Source organism: Schistocerca gregaria, chromosome 3 (genome assembly GCF_023897955.1).
Source record: "Schistocerca gregaria isolate iqSchGreg1 chromosome 3, iqSchGreg1.2, whole genome shotgun sequence".
NCBI lineage: Eukaryota > Metazoa > Arthropoda > Insecta > Orthoptera > Acrididae > Schistocerca > Schistocerca gregaria.
In genome coordinates this window covers 775,642,210-775,662,275 of record NC_064922.1, presented here as the reverse complement: position 1 = coordinate 775,662,275, position 20,066 = coordinate 775,642,210, and the positions used below count along the sequence as shown (strand labels likewise).

Here is a 20,066-nt window from a genome sequence, read left to right as displayed (position 1 = left end):
AGATATTATTTTCAGTGCTATGTTAATGTGTTCTCTTATTTTTGCTCTTCAAATTGTGCTTTTCTGTGTTATCGTGTGAAATATTGTGATAATAATGGCGTGTTTAAAACGTAATACTAGGCTACAAAGTAAACTGAGAAATGACAGTGAAGACGGAAGCAATGTGTTAGCGCCACCATGTAATGAATTCACAAATGTTCAAAGTAGTAATTTGGTAATAGTGCATAGGGAAATGGAGCGTGCTGCAAATAATGGTGTAGGAAGTGAAACAGTTAGTGAACAGGGAAGCATTATCGATCGATTGGTCGGCAACAGCTCGCGTCAGGAATCCGATATGACAGGACACAATCTTGCAAATACTGTACATTCAGGTTTTGCGTCCTCACCGTTTTCTCAAATAAGCCGAGACACATTTTCTGCTTGTCAAACTGTGAATGTTGCCGGTGCAAATGCACTGCCGAAAAGCATAGATGATCAGATTCCAGACACTAATACATTATTATTGCAATTAATGCAACAAATGAAACAAAACCAGAGACAAACACAGCAACAGTTAGACACAATGGAACAAAATCTTCAAAAGTTAGACACAATGGAACAAAATCTTCAAAAGTTAGACACAACGCTTGAACAAAATCAGAAACAAATGGGACAGAATCTTCAAAAGTTAGACACAATGGAACATAATCTTCAAAAGTTAGACGCAATGGAACAAAATCAGAGACAAACACAGCAAAAGCTTCAAAAGTTAGACACCACACTTGAACAAACACGTGAAGATTTAACTAATGAGTTACGTAACATCGAATCGAAATGTCAAAAAGTCTGTAATGACGTAAAAACACAAATTTGTGAGCATTTCCAACCTATTTTTTCGCGGCATGAAAATGCATTACAGAATCACGAAGCAGCCATAAAAGAACTGCAAACTATTGTTCATGAAAATCATGAGACCTTGCAAGCTAAAATTGACTCAGTCGCATCTACCGATTCGGTTACGCAACTTGCAAAAACTCAAGCGAACTTAAAGGACACAGTAGATACTCTGAAAATTGGTTCAGAAAGACACACAGAGGAAATAATTTCACTGTCGGATAAAGTAGCCGAACTTTCAGATCAGTTCACTAACTTATCTACGAAGGTAGATGATGATCTGAATGACACAAAACATGTAGCCTTCACTGACACTGAAGAGTATGAACAAATTAGGAAATTCAAACAGAATCAAAATCAAATCAACACACAGTACAAAAGAGAAATGCGGGAAGTACAAGATCAGTTGGCTCAAGTAATACAAGAATTACATATTTCAGAGGACACTCGCGCCCGAGTATGGGAAGAGGGACATAGCAATACAGAACAACCACAAAATAATAACACAGGGCATTTCGGAAATCATGAAAGTAATTGGCAAAGTACACCGAATTTTGAGATGGAACCGCCGAAACGACGTAACAATGACCGATATGCGACCCGCCGACACGATGGTTTTGACTATAAGCTGTTCATTACTACACGTAAATTCAAAACATTTAAGAATTCTGGCAACGACATTCATCCAAAAGCGTGGCTCCATCAATTCTCTCATTGTTTTCCTCCCAACTGGTCACTAGAGCACAGATTAGAATTTATGTGTGGCTATTTAGAGAATGAACCAGCTGTAAGAATGCGATCGGTCATTCACGATTGCCACAGTGAAGGAGAATTTTACCATGCCTTCCTCTCAGCATATTGGTCCCAAGCCACACAAGACCGAGTAAAACATGGCATCATGATGATGAAACATTTCGAACAATCTGAATTTTCCAGTCTTGTGAAATATTTTGAAGACATGTTGCACAAGAATCAGTACCTGTCAAACCCATACAGCCCGTCAGAACTCATCCGCATTTGCTTAATCAAATTGCCTGAACATTTACGGCATATTATTTTGGCAGGCCGTTGCAAAGACGACATTGAAGCTTTTCAGGGACTCTTACAAGAATTAGAAATTGACACTGACAATCGCGGAACGCGAAAACAGGAACACAACAATTACAGGTCACATCCGTCGCAATTCCGCGATGAAAGAAATAATAACTGGACACGACAAGGCTATTCTCACAATACAAATCGTGACCAAAACAGACACCACCCGTATGACAACCGTTGGCAGAGTAGTAATAATTACAGGGAAAGGTCACCTCTCCGCGGTAATGACTATCACAGAGACAATCAGAGAAACAGACAATATGGGAACCAAAATAATTACTATCAAGGGAGACAGAATAACTTTAGACGCAACGGTCCAGCGCGCAGTTACGATTCAGAGAGAAATTCTCCACCACGTGACCGACAAGAAAGAAACTATGGAATCTACCGACATGACGACAGACGATATAATCATAATGACAGACCGAAAATCCATCAGAACTGGCGAGCTTCAAACAGGGTAGGGCCCTCTCGGCAAGGTGAATTTTTAGAAGTTAGGTCCCCTAATCCCATTAACGGCGCGCGCCAACAAAGAAACAATGACTCGCACCGCAGGCAGTCGCGTGCCCGGCTGGCTCAGAGAAAAATAACATAAGTTAACCTTGAGCAGAATTCCAGTGTTCCTTACCGACGTAATCGCATGATAATTGCTTTTCAGTTGACAGTCTGCGTACTAGGAAGAGTAAAGGTTTACACCACATTTCACATGTAAAACCGTTTATTGAAAGATAATCTGCTTTTTAACTTTGTCTTTGCCATAAAATTTTTCACTTCATGTTACTAGTATGAGTTGTCACACTTTGAAACTGTTATCATGCAACAATGTGTTGAAGTTAACTATCCAGTCTAGAACCTACAGAACATACAGTGATTACCACTGCATTGTGATAGTGAACACAGGACACAGTGTTACTGTGTGTGTACATTCTTGCTTGATAGTTGCACGATTACTACGACATACGTAGAACATTTACCAGTACTGCTAATGAAATTTTAATGCAACATTTTGGTTTACTTGAAAATACATTCTGGATTCAAAGTACTTTCTGTGAGATACCAGATGATACAGTGGTTAGTTTATGTGACAGCTACACGATTTTATCACGACGCTACTAATGAGTGACAATTTACAACGTTGCTTTTGCAGTTTATCTGTTTTGTATCTGCACAGTTTTTCTGAATTTTTCTGGAAAGTAAAACATGTTTTAGTAGTAACGTTTGTGGTATAGCTACAATGAGACAGCCTTTTCTGTAGCACAACAATACGTACAGTACAGTACTTACTTCATCACGGCAATAAGCGTAATAACTAAGATATCTATACGCAAAGCATTTCAATTTCGTTTATCATGAGGTAAGTACATTGACGTCTGCAGAACTTAGCTATCGGAGGACGATAACTACGACACTTCCACAGAGATTGTCTTACAGCAAGAGGCACATTTAGCGCTACAGGACACGCATTAAACTATTTATTTTTCAACATATTTGAATTACAAAGAAAGTTTTCCATGATACATTTCATTCCATTGCTGTAATCTGTAACACCTGAGGATATAATTACATTAATCCTCAGGGGGGTACACGCTTACTTTGTGTACCATGTGTATGGCAAGCACAAGGAGCCCTAGCTAATATGGTATTTGCTTATACAACTTTACACATTGGTACCATATTTCTCTAACACATTAATTACACACCTATCTGATCATTTAACTGGGAGAGACAAACATTCATTTTACTACATCAGTGACAGATGTTTACGTAATTACATAGTTGGATAACTTCACACTTACAAAATTGTATTTTGTCTGTACTTTGTGAACTGTTCATATTTTTTCGGAACCATTGTGATACTATGAGAGCTTTGAATGACATATTTGGTATGAGATCATGATTTTTAAAGTACGTTTGAGGCAGATGACACTTTTGACATGAGCAGAGAATTTTTTGTAGGTTTTGAAATTATTGCAGAAAGCTATGACGTTTTTGAGATTTGACTGAGGTGTTATGATGTTACTTTTACGACGACGATGTGTATTATGCTGTTGAGGTATGTTTATGATCAATAAGACGATGCTACCATATATGAGGAATTTGATTATGCTACGTATTTCTTATGATGAAATATTGAAGAAGTGTCGACGAATATATATATGTGTAAGAAGGTAAGAAATAATGAGTAGTGGTTAGGGACTCTGACTTGTGAAAAAGGATGTTGGAAACCGAGAATCGTACTTTAAGAGTTATGAAATGAGTGTATATGCGTGAATGTATCGCTATGCTGGCGAAAATTATTTGGACACTATTCTATTTAAAGGATTTCGTTTCTACATATTTGTAACGCAAATTCTTGACCTGTGAATTTTTTTATATGAGACTGCCACTGTAGCGGAAACTGGTGTCGTAAATATTTCGGTAAGACAGTTAAGAGACCACCTGAACGTAATGCGTCGTGGGCACCCAGCTGGACGACAGCCACCAGGAAACAAGCCATTATTGTGTGCCTTTCAGAGGCACAGGTAAAAAAAAAAAAAAAAGGGAAGCCATTATCCTCGCTATTGACATTTCTTTGTTGAAAGCGTCGCAAATACGACATGCTCATTACTTGGAAACATTCTTACATCTGCACACCTGATTAACAAGTGTCTTTCTACGAGAGTTGAGAGAACTTCTACTGACTTATGAAATGCCACATAGCTATTGAATGATGTTTTTATTCTTTGCTTTGCATAATTTCTTATTTCGTTTGATATCTGTTTTCCAGCTGTGTTACAGCATTGGTTTTATAAAATAAAATTAAATACATTTGCTAATGTGAAAACTTTCTGTCAACAGATCTGTTAAATAATAATTTTATGATCCACATTCCTCAAAAAAAAAAAAAAAAAAAAAAAAAAAAAAAAAAAAAAAAAAAACAAAAAGGAGCGCTTGGAAAGGAAAGAACAATAAGAAGGGACTAGTAACAGGAACTGCATACATAATTTTCTTTTCAAGTACTTGCTAATTTATTTAATAGAATAAGTTGTGGTGCACCACTTTAATTACATAGTCATTAAGATGTGATTATAACTTTCCCTTATCTGCATTGTTGTCTTTAGTGTACTATTTTTTCTGCTTGTGGGTTTGTCGTGTTTAGGTATAAGTTATTACATTTATTGCTGCTTGCTATGCTTACTTGCATTTTTTATTCATTGCTGTTTGTGTTAATCGTTTTGTGCTGCTGTATTGCGTCGTCCCTTAGTTTAGTATCTGAGCTCAGTAGATTTAAGTTAGCTTAAGAGGTGGTAGACTATATAAGAAACTAACTATGATGAATTGGAAGAAAAGCATTGAGAAGCTATAAGGAAATGGTTTGGCCAAAAAAGTAGTGTACAGTGGAGAAAAACTATTTTTGAAAGAGGATGAGAAAAGTACAGAAAGCAGGTATAGATAGGACTTTTTGGAAATAATGAAGAACGAAGGGAGATCTCCAAGAAGTAAAGAAAGTTTTGTTTGCAAGATACTGCAGTAAAACAAACCCTGTCCTTTCCCTTTCTATTATTCCGCTATGTGTTTGTGAACTCTTGTATATTTGTGTTCTTCCTGTCTTTATGTGTTTAGCTAATAATATTTACATTGTAGAATTTTTCTGATGTTTAGACATTATTTATTCTCTTTTATTTTAATGCTAATGTGTGAAGTTGATGTTTCAATAATTATTCTGTTCTTTTATGTATGTAATTATGTCATAATTGTTGCAACACCTATGAATTTGTTATTTCGATTCTTTTGTAAAGCCTGTACTACTGCAAATGTTCTCTGTATTGTTTTGTTATTTAAAGATGTATTTTGTACCTTTGTTATTGTATTCTTATGTTATAAAATTGTAATTGACACCAGTTCATCAAATTAAGTAATTTGTAAATTACATTTCACTGCACACGTTTCTGTTGGTCATAGTATATGGACAATATGTGAGAAGTAGGGACTGATAGTGTTTGCACGTGTGTTAATAATTCAGTAAGGGACTGGATAACAGCATTGCTGGTTCTAAGGACATTTCAAAAACAATTTTTGTGAGTGCACAAGTGGTGGTTATGGACTTGCTATATTATCCGCAAGACTCTTCAATGGTGATTGTGCGTCTGCACACTCAAACAGATGGCTGCTGGCCATCTCTCCAAGGACTACAGTGGGTCTACACCTTTGATGACCCACCAATACCATTATTTCTACAAGGACTGCAATGGGTCTGCACCTCTGGTAGCCCACCAATAGTAATCTCTACCAGGACTACAGTGGGTCTGCTCTGTGATGACCTACCTACCGATAGTCTTCAACATCGACTGACTCTGCTGTGGCCCATTACCTGTCTGCATGTCAAGAGTCAGCACTGTCTTTCGTTGGAAGGACAACACTACTTCTTCAAGACTGCATGGAAATCCACTACTTCCGTGTGCATTTTCTTTTATTGCTCAGTCTTTGAGAAAAACACTACTATTTTACTGTGATGAATGATCAGGACTGTCTATATGGACTGTGAGAAAATTTTATCTTTTGACCAACATTGTATCGATAAGTGTGTGCATTTCATTTCTTTGTTATTGTAATTATGAAAAAAATTTTCAAATCTGTATTGGCCACTGCCCAAAACAACTTGTAAATTTTTTTGTGGGGAGCATGGGGGCTATGTAAGTAAGCTGTTTAGATTTTTTTATTGGTAACGCCGCCGCCACGTAGCGCTCTGTATAAAAATCACTGGCTGTGCCGTGCGCAGTCTGTGTTTAGTCTGCATTGTTGTCTGCCATTGTAGTGTTGGGCAGCGGCAGCTGGATACTAACAGCGCGTAGCGTTGCGCAGTTGGAGGTGAGCCGCCAGCAGTGGTGGACGTGGGGAGAGAGATGGCGGAGTTTTGTAATTTGTAAGACTGGATGTCATGAACTACCATATATATTATAACTATTAAGGTAAATACATTGTTTGTTCTCTATTAAAATCTTTCATTTGCTAACTATGCCTATCAGTAGTTAGTGCCTTCAGTAGTCTGAATCTTTTATTTAGCTGGCAGTAGTGGCGCTCGCTGTATTGCAGTAGCTTGAGTAACGAAGATTTTTGTGAGGTAAGTGATTTGTGAAACGTATAGGTTAATGTTAGTCAGGGCCATTCTTTTGTAGGGATTTTTGAAAGTCAGATTGCGTTGCGCTAAAAAATATTGTGTGTCAGATTAAGCACAGTCGTGTATAAATTGTTCTAAGGGGACGTTTCACTGTCTACATTTTATATCCTCTCTACTTTGGCCATCATCAGTTATTTTGCTCCCCAAATCGCAAAACTCCTTTACTACTTTAAGTTCAAATGGCTCGGAGCACTCTGGGACTTAACATCTGTGGTCATTACTCCCCTAGAACTTAGAACTACTTAAACCTAACTAACCTAAGGACATCACACACATCCATGCCCGAGGCAGGATTCAAACCTGTGACCATAGCACTACTTTAAGTGTCTCATTCCTAATCTAATTCCCTCAGCATCACCCGACTTAATTCGACTACATTCCATTATCCTCGTTTTGCTTTTGTTGATTTTCATCTTATACCCTACTTTCAAGACACCGTCCATTCTGTTCAACTGCTCTTCCAAGTCCTTTGCTGTCTCTGACAGAATTACAATGTCATCGGCGAACCTCAATGTTTTTATTTCTTCTCCATGGATTTTAATACATATTCCGAACTTTTCTTTTGTTTCCTTTACTGCTTGCTCAGTAAACAGATTGAATAACATAGGGGAGAGGCTACAACCCTGTGTCCCCTCCCTTCTCAACCACTTTCATGTCCCTCGACTCTTATAACTGCCGTCTGGTTTCTGTACAAATTCTAAATAACCTTTCGCTCCCTGTATTTTACCCCTGCCACCTTCAGAATTTGAAAGAGAGTATTCCAGTCAACATTATCAAAAGCTTTCGCTAAGTCTACAAATGCTAGAAACGCAGGTTTGCCTTTCCTTAAACTTTCTTCTAAGATAAGTCGTAGGGTCAGTACTGCCTCACGTGTTCCAACATTTCTACCTAATCCTAACTGATCTCCTCCGAGGTCAGCTTCTACCAGTTTTTCCATTAGTCTGTAAAGAATTCGCTTTAGTATTTTGCAGATGTGACTTATTAAACTGATAGTTCGAATGGCATGTAATACCTCACCTACATAGAGAACAGAATAACAAATTCTGAGGCATTACTTTTCAGCACGTCGTCGTACACACAACATACGGTTCTAAAGTGCGTAAATTTCATGTCGTTTCTAAGATATATTCCCCGCCCCCTCACCTTTTACTCGTAGAGTATTTGTCGACTGGACCTTACTATTAAGTTACTGGGGAATCGGGGAATGTATTACAGCCTCCGTAGCGACCACGAAGACAAGATTAAACTAATTAAAGCGCGTACAGAGGTTTAAGCAGGGGGCGCTTCATTGACGACGGAACGACAAGAAACCCTAGTACATGGTACAAACGGAAGTAAGCGATTTGCAAAGCATCGATGTGGATGGAGATTACGACTTTCGCCTCACACAGAGGCAGAGATAGTCGATTGATATACGTCAGTAAAGATTGTAGGATTTTCAGGAAACGAGACAAATTGCGAGCAAAATCCCAGCGATTCGACCAAGAAGTGTCTCTTATTGCCACCTGTGGTCCAAATAGTTCAGCAGCGAGCCGCTAGGAGCACGCATCGACTATTTGCAGTGTGTCCCTACAGATGGCAGCACAGCGCGCAGCAGATTGAGCCGTGCGCGTGGGCATCGGTGACAGCGTCATTCGTGCCCACACTCTCTGGGCGCTAACACGACGCGCCTAAGTTCGAAACGAGTTCCGAAGGAGTGCCGGACAGGGATGGTCGAGTAAACAGTGTTTCGTCGTATTCAAACAGCGCGCCGTGCACCTCCGTCGGCCGCATCGCAGGACCGCAATAGTCTCCCAGTGCCACCAAGGTTTGTGATTTTATTTTTTAATCGCAAGCAGAATTTTTTTATTAATTTAGAAATGTCGAACTTAGTACTTGTGGAACACCTTATTCGTATGAACTGAATATTTTTGTCCAAGAAAACGAAATCTGGCCGAGTAGAAGTGTGACGAAGAAGCGTCCGTTGATATTGTTATCTGCGCTTGTTATCAGAAGAGTGACATATGTGCGGCGAAAGCGCTGATATGAATGCGACAGCATGAAGTTACGATACGCAAACCGCTTAGATTTCACTGTGGTTTTTTCTTTTAAATTTTCTGAGCTGTTTCGTTTTGCAATAACCCAAGTCATTACGCAAAGTAGTTCCTTGAATTTTACTTTAAGTCATCATTTTTGTGACACGTCTGGACTATTCACAGTATTGGAAAACATACATGCTGTCAACAAGACTGGAACTAACTTACCGTTAAATTTACTTCTAACTGTTGTCTCGATCATGTTCATGAATCCTAATGTTGGCATTAGATAAGTTTACAAATTATTCTTTTGTATTTTCTGCTACTAGCCACTTTTATTTGTTTTTCGTTTAGTTTAACATACTGCAACGCGTTTCGAGATGCTCTGCTCATCTTCAGGCATTTACACGTACAGAAAATCCTCAAGTTAAAAATAAACTGTCTTAAACTAAAAGAACATAGAACTTTTTTTATGAAGTTTTTGAAAACAGCCACAAGTCGCACTTTGTATTTTTTTATTGACCGGTTTCGCTCTTCAAATGAACGAGAGCATCATCAGGATATACACTGTAAAAGATACAAATTGAGATAATCCGGAAAACTTACATTAATATTACGTAAAGTACTTCTTTTTATATTTAAAGTTGGCCGACAGCATCAAAGATTGTTCCCCTTGCTGCTAATACCTGCTCTAGGTATTTTTGTTTATTGTTCGCTACTAGTATGTCTGTTGGAGTATTTCGAAAGGGGGGGGGGGGGGGGCGCACTGCCCCGCCTCCCTCCAAATACCCTAACAGCTACCCCAGCAGCGAACAATAGACAAAGTTCTGTATTAATTTCGTTGAAGACAATTTATTTTAAGTGACGATTTTGTCTCCGTGAACGGCTGAAGGTGAGCAGAGCACACTCGTAACGCTTAAACGCTTTGCAGTATGTTAAATTTAACATAAAACAAGTAAAAGTGACTGGTAGCAGAAAATACTAATAAGTAATTGTTACACATAGTCACCGTTCCCAAACGAGCCAATATGGCCACTAGTAACTAAGTGTAGGAACATGACTAAATATGACTACATTCAATTATTGGACAGTCATACAATACGTGCTTAGCCACGAAAAAGTCTGAAGGTGTTGTTTCAGCTGTTACATGAAAGATGCAAATCCACAAAAGAAAAATATGTTAAAGCATGTAATTCTGTCCACGTACTGGCTGTTTGCATTTGTTGAACGAATTAGCTTATGATACTTTGTACGCAGTTGTAGGAAGATGAGAACCAAATGCGCTATCTATTTGCGTAAGATGATCATTTTTGCCTCGAAATGGAAAACGATGCATTAATGATTGAAACGTGGGGAGCACGAAATCGTTGGGTATAGGACTGTCTGTTACTGAATTTCTTTATAGGACACCTGATGCAATGTCGGCTGATGAATAGGTACTTAGGTTGTAAGACATTAAGGCAAAAGACGGAAATACGAACAATCTCTCTAAAGTCGAATCGTCATATTATATTCTTGTTAAACTCTAAGATGTGTATTTCATTAGTCAACACCATTATTGTGACGAGAAGATTTATTCTGGTAACAGCCCTTAGGCTGCAGCTAAGCCATTGACGGCGATATCCTTCTCCCCAACGCTGCTAGTCCAGCGAGTTCAGTAGGAGACACTTTGCGGAGTCTGAAAGCAGGAGAGAGGTACTTGCAGTCTGAATACTTGAGTTTGGGTGGGGGAATTATCAGGAAAGTTAAAAATACCTTGTAAACTTCGGTCATTGGAGATGGAGTATTCGCTCGACGAGAGAATTAAATAGTCGCGCTCTATTTAAGGAAACGTCCTATTGTCTGTAGTGTTGTACGAAAGCAACATAAGACGAAAATCAGGATAGGCTGTGAGGTATTTGAAATTCGAAATTCCCAATACTGTTAGAGACCACTACTAACCACTGTGTCACGTCGCTAGAAAGTTGTAGATTCGCAAAAGAACACTTTTAATCTGACAAGAATCGTCCTAACAGTTTAAAACTGTATGCCGATTCCTGCTTCGAAGGATGACGTTCAGCTTCCAGCCGACAAGGTCATTTGGGACGGAGCGCAAACTCGGATTAAATGGACAAGGATGTGGAAGTTGTGTATCGGCCGTGTCCTTCCCAAAAGGATTTTTCAGCACTCGTCTTCATCGACTCGGGGAAACTGTGGAGAACTAATCACAGATGGCCGGACGGGGATGGGAACCTCCGTCCTTCCAGATGCGAATCCAGTATGCTAACCACAGCGCCACCTCGCGCAGTCTGCTATTTTGAACCGAATCTTCGTTCGTGGACAAAAATTTGCGGAATGAAATCCCTTGTACATGTCTCATGAACTTAACAGTTTCTCTCTCTCTCTGCCCGCATCTCGTGGTCGTGCGGTAGCGTTCTCGCTTCCGACGCCCGGGTTCCCGGGTTCGATTCCCGGCGGGGTCAGGGATTTTCTCTGCCTCGTGATGGCTGGGTGTTGTGTGATGTCCTTAGGTTAGTTAGGTTTAAGTAGTTCTAAGTTCTAGGGGACTGATGACCTAAGATGTTAAGTCCCATAGTGCTCAGAGCCATTTGAACCATTTCTCTTTCTCTCTCTCTCTACTTTTTCCAAACGCCTCGGAGGCTCTGTAGCATGTGGTAAGGATCCGGGGTCGAGCCTCGTATACTAATTTGTAAGAAAATATCTCACAGAAGCTTACAAATCTGATAGCTGCAAACATATTTTTGCCACATTATTGTCGAAATGAAATGGTCGTTAGTTAGCACGATTAACTTAGTTAAGAATTTGCACTGACGTTTATCTGCCTGATACTTCTGAAAGTGTCACACTATACTAGAAATCTCAATTTCTCTTCGTCTACACCTTTTTGTAATGGTACCAGTTCTATTGTGTAATGGTCGCTCAAAATTTTTTCGCAACTGCTGATGTTGCAGTTCGTCATACTTTCACACAGAACGGCCTGCAGGAGTTTAAATTGTTTAGTTTCCTTTTATGAAGGTAATTTGTGTTTCAATAAAATTTTCTGTGCTTTTTAAATGCTAAATCGCTCTTTCATGGGGATTCCGTTTTGAACTCTAGGACCTCCCGGAAACTGCCTTGTGAACGATCTCTGATTTCGGAAGAAAGCATAGGTGTGGCATCTGAAATAGGGCTGTGCCTAATGAGGCACTATGGTGTTCACACCGACCCACGGGTTGACGGCGGATTTGCTTCCTCGTATACAAACACTCTTAGTAGAAAATACTCTGCCTCCGTAGCTGTGTAGTCAGCGTATGCCGTGTGAAGGACCCGGGTTCGAAGGGAGACTTGTACGGGGTGCACTCAGCGTCGTGAAGCCAGTTCAGCAACTTGACCTAATAGTAGCGGCTCCACGGTCTGGAAAGTCTGCAAAATGGCCGGGAGAGCAGTGTGCTGACCACATGACCCTTCATAGCGCATCTGCATGACGACGCAAGGCAGAAGCGACGCGGTGATCGGTAGGCTTTCACGGCCTGGCTAGGAGCTCGTAGTAGAGGACAGAGAACTTCTCAAAACTGTTATACTGATTAAATACTTCATTGCAACCGGTTTTTAGCCATCTGGCCATCGTTAGGTATTGTGAGACATTTAAAACAGATAGCATGTTGATATGGAACCTTTTAGTTCAAATAGCATGCTGGATTTAATTCTGTTTCAAATCAAATGGCTCTGAGCACTATGGGTCTTGACATCTGAGATCATCAGTCCCTTAGGACTTAGAACTACTTAAACCGAACTAACCTAAGGACATCACAGACATCCATGTCCGAGGCAGGATTTGAACCTGCGACCGTAGCGGTCGCGCGGTTCCCGACTGAAGCGCCTAGAACCGCTCGGCCACAATGGCCTGCTCATTCTGTTTGATCAGTTGGAGCGGTAGAGAAATAGCTCGAAGATGGTTCGATGAAACCTCTGCCAGGCACTTAATTGTGAATTGCAGAGTAATCACTTAGATGCATGAAGATGCCAGGCAGAAGGCATATAAGTGGCGATAATACTGCGAGGACGGTTTAAGAAGGTACTGATAAAGCAGGGTAGTGGGCGGAAAGAATGTATGAACTGATACAGGCTAATGACGGATGAACTACATCACTATGACCATTGCCCACCGAGAGATCTGGTGGCGATGTAGGAACGCGATGCGTTAAGGAAAAGTGCACTCATGTTATAAAAAAAAAAAAAAAAAGAACACCTTGAACGACTAGAGATGGGACGTTCATATTCACGGGACATGTACATTAGTATGTTCTCCAGAATCGATTAGCATTTAAACCACGTCGGTCCGCACATTTAAGGTCAACGTTGGCACCGCGGCACACCACCATCTACCGGTAAAATGTGCCTGCGACTCCCGTCTCTATAAACCGAAGGTAATGGATCAGTGTGAATTAAGCAGACGTGCAGGATGCATCGCAAAAGTTTGTGTTACCCGTAGCGTCAAACCAGTAAGTTTGAAAGAGGGCGAGAGTGTGATGCAGCCATCCGGGCAGTTGCTGCTCGTGTGGGACGAAGTGTTCTGGCAGTGCAACGGGTGTGTTCAGAATGGTTCATGGCAGGCCGTAAAACACGATGAGATAGGTCAGGTCGCATCACTTAGACTCCCTCACCCTCCCCCCCCCCTTCCTCTTCCTAACGGAAAGATAGACACCTCATCCGAATGGCATTGCAGGAGGGATCTATGTCCTCCTCCTCTCTGGCGCAACAGTGGAAAGGGTGTTAACACATCGTACACTATCAGCGATGAGGCGTCCCTAGTCCACTTCAAAAATGGTTCAAATGGCTCTGAGCACTATGGGACTTCACATCTGAGGTGTTCAGTCCCCTAGAACTTAGAACTACTTAAACCTACCCAAGGACATCACACACATCCATGCCCGAGGCAGGATTCGAACCTGCGACCGATGTGGAGTACAATGATATAATTTTACACTTACATTTGGTGGTCTATGTGAATACTGTAAGTAAAATGTGTCGCGAATGCAATTAGCCGGCCACTGTGGCGGGGGGTTCTAGGGGTTTCAATCCGGAACCGCGCTGCTGCTACGGTCGCAGGTTCGAATCCTGCCTCGGGCATGGATGTGTGTGACGTCTTTAGGTTAGTTAGGTTTAAGTAGTTCTAAGTCTAGGGACTGATGATTCAGATGTTAAGTCCCATAGTGCTTAGAGCCATTTGAATACAGTTAGCGGTGAAGAAGTAATCAATTATAACGTCATTCCTCATGCGGAACTTTTACTGCATTAACAGCGGAAAAGTGGTAAGCTGTGACCGAGAAAAAGTTTTCGTGAAGGTTTGAAGTTACTGTTTTCTCGTTGTTAATCTCTGAGTGCTCCCATTCTCAAATGAAGGATGAATATAAAGACTGGGAATTCACAAGTCAGGGGTTACGCTTCTTTTTCACGCCACACCTACCCCTTCGATAGGTAGGCGGTTGTTACCATCATATCGATATCGCCTGACAGTAAGTGATATATGTACCAAGATCGATTGAAGTCGGTCCAGTGCTTTGGATGTGGAACATAAATACACACACCCATACATACATACATTCATCCATTTTTATAATATGTATGGATCAGCTGTACCGAAATATCGCGGTCGTAGGTTCGAATCCTGAAACGGGCATGGATGTGTGTTCTGTCTTTAGGTTAGTTAGGTTTAAGTAGTTCTAAGTCTAGGGGACTGATGACCTTAGATGTTAATTCCCATAGTGCTTGGAGCCATTTGAGCCGAAATCTCGTCTTAAAGCATGTTTCTCTTTTCTCCTATTTTCCACATATCCACTAACTCTTTCTCATCCAAAATAAAAAGCGACTAGGAAGAATATAGCGAAAGAAGGAAAGGAAGACACTAATTCATCTCGCAGTGTGGAGAAAATAAATAAACCGCTGGAGGCTTACAGGTGGTCCGTTGTTTTGCTGCGGCCAACTCGAAAATTCGATACTCACTTGCAGAGTACACGCAGCTGAAGGTCGACCTCTCTGTGTGTACGGCTGAGGAGAGGCGTGCGGGACGGTATCGTTCAGCGAAATTGGACTCGCGGCCTTGAATGGGAGAGCGCGTGCGTTAAGCGGAGCGACAGTTTCGGGTAACACAGCACACTCCGGCATCGCGCGTCCACAAGCCAGAGGCAGCGCGCGTAACCGAACGTCAAGTCAGGTTTCAACGTGCAGCTAACGATGACGCACTGCAGTGGCATGACGTTCCAATTGACAGTGGCGTCGTGAACTGCTGTTCCCACATGGTGGCACTGTCTTCAGTATGGCACTGAGATTATTCAGACGGATACCAGTGTTGTTAAAAATGTTCAAATGTGTGTGAAATCTTATGGGACTTAACAGCTAAGGTCATCAGTCCCTAAGCTTACACACTACTTAACCTAAATTATCCTAAGGACAAACACACACCCCCATGCCCGAGGGAGGACTCGAACCTCCGCCGGGGTCAGCCGCACAGTCTATGACTGCAGCGCCTTAGACCGCTCGGCTATACTAGTGTTGTCATTCGGCTTATGGTATGAGATGTTCTCGAAGTCTAACACTAAATACAGTCACATCATACTAGATTTTATTCGCTACGGTCACCTTCAAATCTTGTGATCTCAGGCGGAATCAGATCAAAGTCACAAGGACTTAGTCGCATTACTGTTCGTTTTGGAGCATCACCTGTGACCAGCTTTGCGAAAGAAGCGGCGACCCTTTCTGCGCAACCCACCCATCATTTTACACGACAAAGCGCGGGCGCATGCAGCGCAAGCTGTGGCTGCTCTGTTCGGTCGATGGGACTGGGAACTACTGTACCATACACCATACTCCCCGGACTTATGGTACTGCGAAACACACGCAAGGAAAAAGTGCATACAAGAAAACAAGGACACACCGAATTTGCTTCGAAATTCAGTCACGGGTGGCAGTCGCACGAGCTTAATCGGTGGTGGGGGAAGGAAAGTGGCCGGGCGGTTCTAGGCGCTTCAGTCTGGAACCGCGCGACCGCTACGGTCGCAGGTTCGAATCCTGCCTCGGACATTGCTATGTGTGAAGTCCTTAGGTTAGTTAGGTTTAAGTAGTTCTAAGTACTAGGGGACTGATGACCTCAGATGTTAAGTCCCATAGTGCTCAGAGCCATTTGAACCATTTGAAGGAAAGTGGTGTCACAAAGTCAAAGCGACTGTGACCTTTAGTGGCACGACAGAAAATGATGCCATTCGAGTGAAGCACAGGAATCTGGCTGTTTCCACAATGCAACATAGGTGACGTCACTCGAATGGTGGCAAAGTGGCGTCACGTAAGCTGCACTTGGAAACTCAACATTATAGACAAAGCGAGCATGTATTGCACAAACACTATCACATCTTGCCGCTTTGCAGGCTTCTCAGTTATTGTGTAATTTCCAAAAATGCTGACGAGACGAAGTCAGCTGTGGCTTTAATAGCGTCGAGCTGATACAGCCTTGTCATCAGCTGACGTCGACGTCTTTCTAACCTGTCAGTGCGAGGCGCGCTAGACGAGTCACGTGGTATCGCCATCTGACAGAGTCGGCGATAATCGTTACAGCTGCTGCTTTTAAACTGTTTGCACCAACTGTACACATGACTACTGCTCGTAAGACTTAGTTTGCCCACCAGATGCTAGTGGCTGGATAACTTGGTGCCTTCTGTTCACACGTGTCAACTACTGCGTGGAAGTGGCATTTCTTTCCGTGTCTTCAGTCGTCGTTCTGTGCTAATCTCTTCGTCTCAGAGCACCAATTAGATCCTATCTACTCATTTGTTTGCTGGCCGGAGTGGCCGTGCGGTTCTAGGCACTACAGTCTGGAGCCGAGCGACCGCTATGGTCGCAGGTTCGAATCCTGCCTCGGGCATGGATGTGTGTGATGTCCTTAGGTTAGTTAGGTTTAATTAGTTCTAAGTTCTAGGTGACTGATGACTTCAGAAGTTAAGTCGCTTAGTGCTCAGAGCCATTTGAACCATTTTGAACCATACTCATTTGTTTATTGGATTATTTCATTTTCTATCTTCCTCTACAATTTTACCCTCTACAGATCTCTAGTGCCATGGAAGTTATTCCCTAATGCCTTAACACATGTCCTATCATTCTGTATCTTCTTCCTGTCAGTGTTTTCTAGATGTTCCTTTCTTCGCCGATTCATCATAATTTTGAAGATCCTTCTGTAGAACCACATCTCAAACGCTTTGCTCTTCTCTCCCGGTTTTCCCACAATCTGAGATTCGCTACCATAGAATGCTGTACTCCAGACGTACTTTCTCAGAAATTTCTGCTTCAAGTTAACGTCTATGTTTTATAGAAACAGTCTTTCGCTGGACAGGAGTGTCTTCACTGCCTGTGGTAGTCTTCTTTTTATGTTCTGCTAGTTTCGTTCGTCGTATATTCTTTCGTATCCATGGTAGCAGAATTTTTTCGATTCGTCTATTCCCGCCCCCTCCCTTTCTCCCAATTTTGATGTTACGTTTCACTCATCTCATTTCAACTACTATTTGTTACACTCGTGTTTCATTGTTTGCTCTCAATCCATATTATGCGCCCAGTAGTCTGTTTATTCCATTCAATAAATCCTGAAATTCTTCTTCACTTTCTCTGAGGTTGGCAATGCCGTCAGCGAATTTTTTCATGAATACCCTTTCATCCTGAATTTTAATTCAACTCTTGAACCTTTCCTTTATTTCCGATATTGCTTCATTTATGTACAAACTGTACAATAGGGGGAAAAGATTGTAGTGTCTCATATCCTTTTTATATTAAGCACCCCTTTCTTGGTCTTCAATTCTTATTGTTCTTTCTTGGCTTTTGTACATATTATAATGGCATAATAGCCAATAATGACCAATAGTGGAAATGAAAAATACAGCCGAGAGCGGAAAAAATTGCTTCCTCGGTTACACTACTTACTGGGCAGTCAGATTTTAGTATAGTAGTACCACTTGATTTTAACCAGACTGGACTATGGGTGTATCCCTTATGGGGTCGCGGCTGCTTCTTTAAGGCCTACTAGATCCTGTGCACCATAGTGAAGGGCGCAATGTGAGTTTTCCGTACGATCCCTGTCGACTGTGTCCTTATTGAAGCATCTATTCCACCTTGAAAGATACGCCAACAAGAACTCACATTTAATTACATGGGTAATATTTACCGTAGGTCAAAACATCCATGTTACACGACGCTTTTCCAGAAGCCCAACATCCGTCTTCTCGTGAGTCCTTTGAAAACCGGGAGAACAGTAGGAGTTGGACTAAGGTCCCGCTATAACTAGCTCGCCTATCCTGTAGTCGGAGTTCCCTCTGTAGTGTATGCCTCGACCTGCAGACGAATGGATTTCTGGTGTGGCGTCAAGGATCACACGGGCACTAATACTCCTATTCGGTCCCCCAGAACTACCACGAACTTCGCCGAGATATATACCCATGGAACCAAAGACGATGATAAAGTCGGCTACGTATTGATCGACAAAAATGTTGGACAACACAGCCTTACCACTGAGTGTGGCATACACACGATGAAATAAAGAGAGCAATCACACACGTGGAAACTTGCCAGAAATATTCTGATGTGCAGTGACTGGAGTAATTTGAAGAGGATTGAAATCTGCTCGCCGACTCATCCTTTCGTGTCCGCCATTAACGAAATTTTGTACGACCACCACAGACTCCACTACTTAGATCAGTTTGCTGTTCCATTGCACAAAGCTTCATAAAATGCTGTTGAACCTTAAGCACCGTCTTTCTTCTAAGCTGCAACGAGTTTTCAGTACCAAAGCGCTTCATTTTCTTAAATCGCGTTTTTTTTTTTAAAGGCAAAGTTTCCTTTGTGTAGATTTCATCATCTATCTGGCAAGATGGTACTCAGTAATACGGTTGTTGGTAAAGAACAAAACGCTCGGTGGTAGAGGACATCACAGGCAGCATACGGACACAAATGGACAAGAACATGTTGGATATTCGGCGTGTCCTTTTTGATGATATCATTCCAAAGCCCATCCAAAATAAATAGCGAAAACACTGAAAATACCGTCCTTGGCAGATACGCGTCCTGCATCTTGCTCGGTTGCCCATCGGAATCTAAGAATTCTCTGGAATTGGGAAGAAATGAGCATTACACATCGGGAACCCGCCTCCTCGGAAAGTCTCGTACTAAGATTCCTTTTGTCCTCCCACTACGTGGAAATTTCAGGGTAATGGCATCGGTACTGTCGTGGAGAGAAAGTGGCAAAATCTGTTTAAAGAGGATCTCCTCGTAATTATTTCATTACTTAGATAATGTCTACTTTCTACCTGTCTGCAGCTACAGTAGTTTTAGAAAAATAGCGTGTCACTGTCACCCCATGGTCAGCCACGAAGAAAAACTTGACAATTTTACTGCCCATCCATTATCAGACTATCACCTATTACTCAAGTGACAGGAGCGCGTCCGTCGACGTTTTCAAATGAAGGGGAAAGCGTTATCCCTTTCCAATTCGAAACTCGTAGCAATGGAAGTTGAATATACAGTGTTCTTATATTTTCTGCTATTGTAAATACTCACATAAAAAAAGTTTTGCATCACCCCGGTTACCAGAACTCCTGAAGGGAGACGTTGACTGTGGATACTGTATCACAGACACAGTCCTTTTGACTGTGCAGAGATATCACTAAACCCGCCCCCAAAAATGTTAACAACCATGCATGAGCAGCGCCTACTAGACCGAGGGACTCAGACAGTCGATCAGTTCCAGTCATTCTACCAGGAAGTATGTACACGGGTCGTTTTGTCTGTAGTTCAACCATGCCTAGACGGTCAATACCGCGGTTCTATCGCGTCCACATTGTTACTTTGTGCTAGGAAGGGCACAAAGGGAAGTTTCTAGGCGTCGCGGAGTGAACCAAAGCGATGTTGTT

The 20,066-nt window shown here is 41.7% G+C and overlaps 1 protein-coding gene across 2 annotated transcripts in view; it reads left to right on the top strand.

Moving 5' to 3' along the window:
* The first annotated feature begins 8,672 nt into the window (after positions 1–8,672).
* The window catches only part of LOC126354150 (tetraspanin-9), a 472,671-nt gene continuing 461,277 nt past the window's right edge, over positions 8,673–20,066 (top strand). Inside the window, exon 1 of one of the 2 annotated variants that reach the window (XM_050003562.1) lies at positions 8,673–8,936. The gene's annotated coding sequence lies outside the window, so the exon portion shown is untranslated. The remainder of the gene's footprint in view (positions 8,937–20,066) is intronic. The other variant, XM_050003561.1, reaches the window with a different exon arrangement.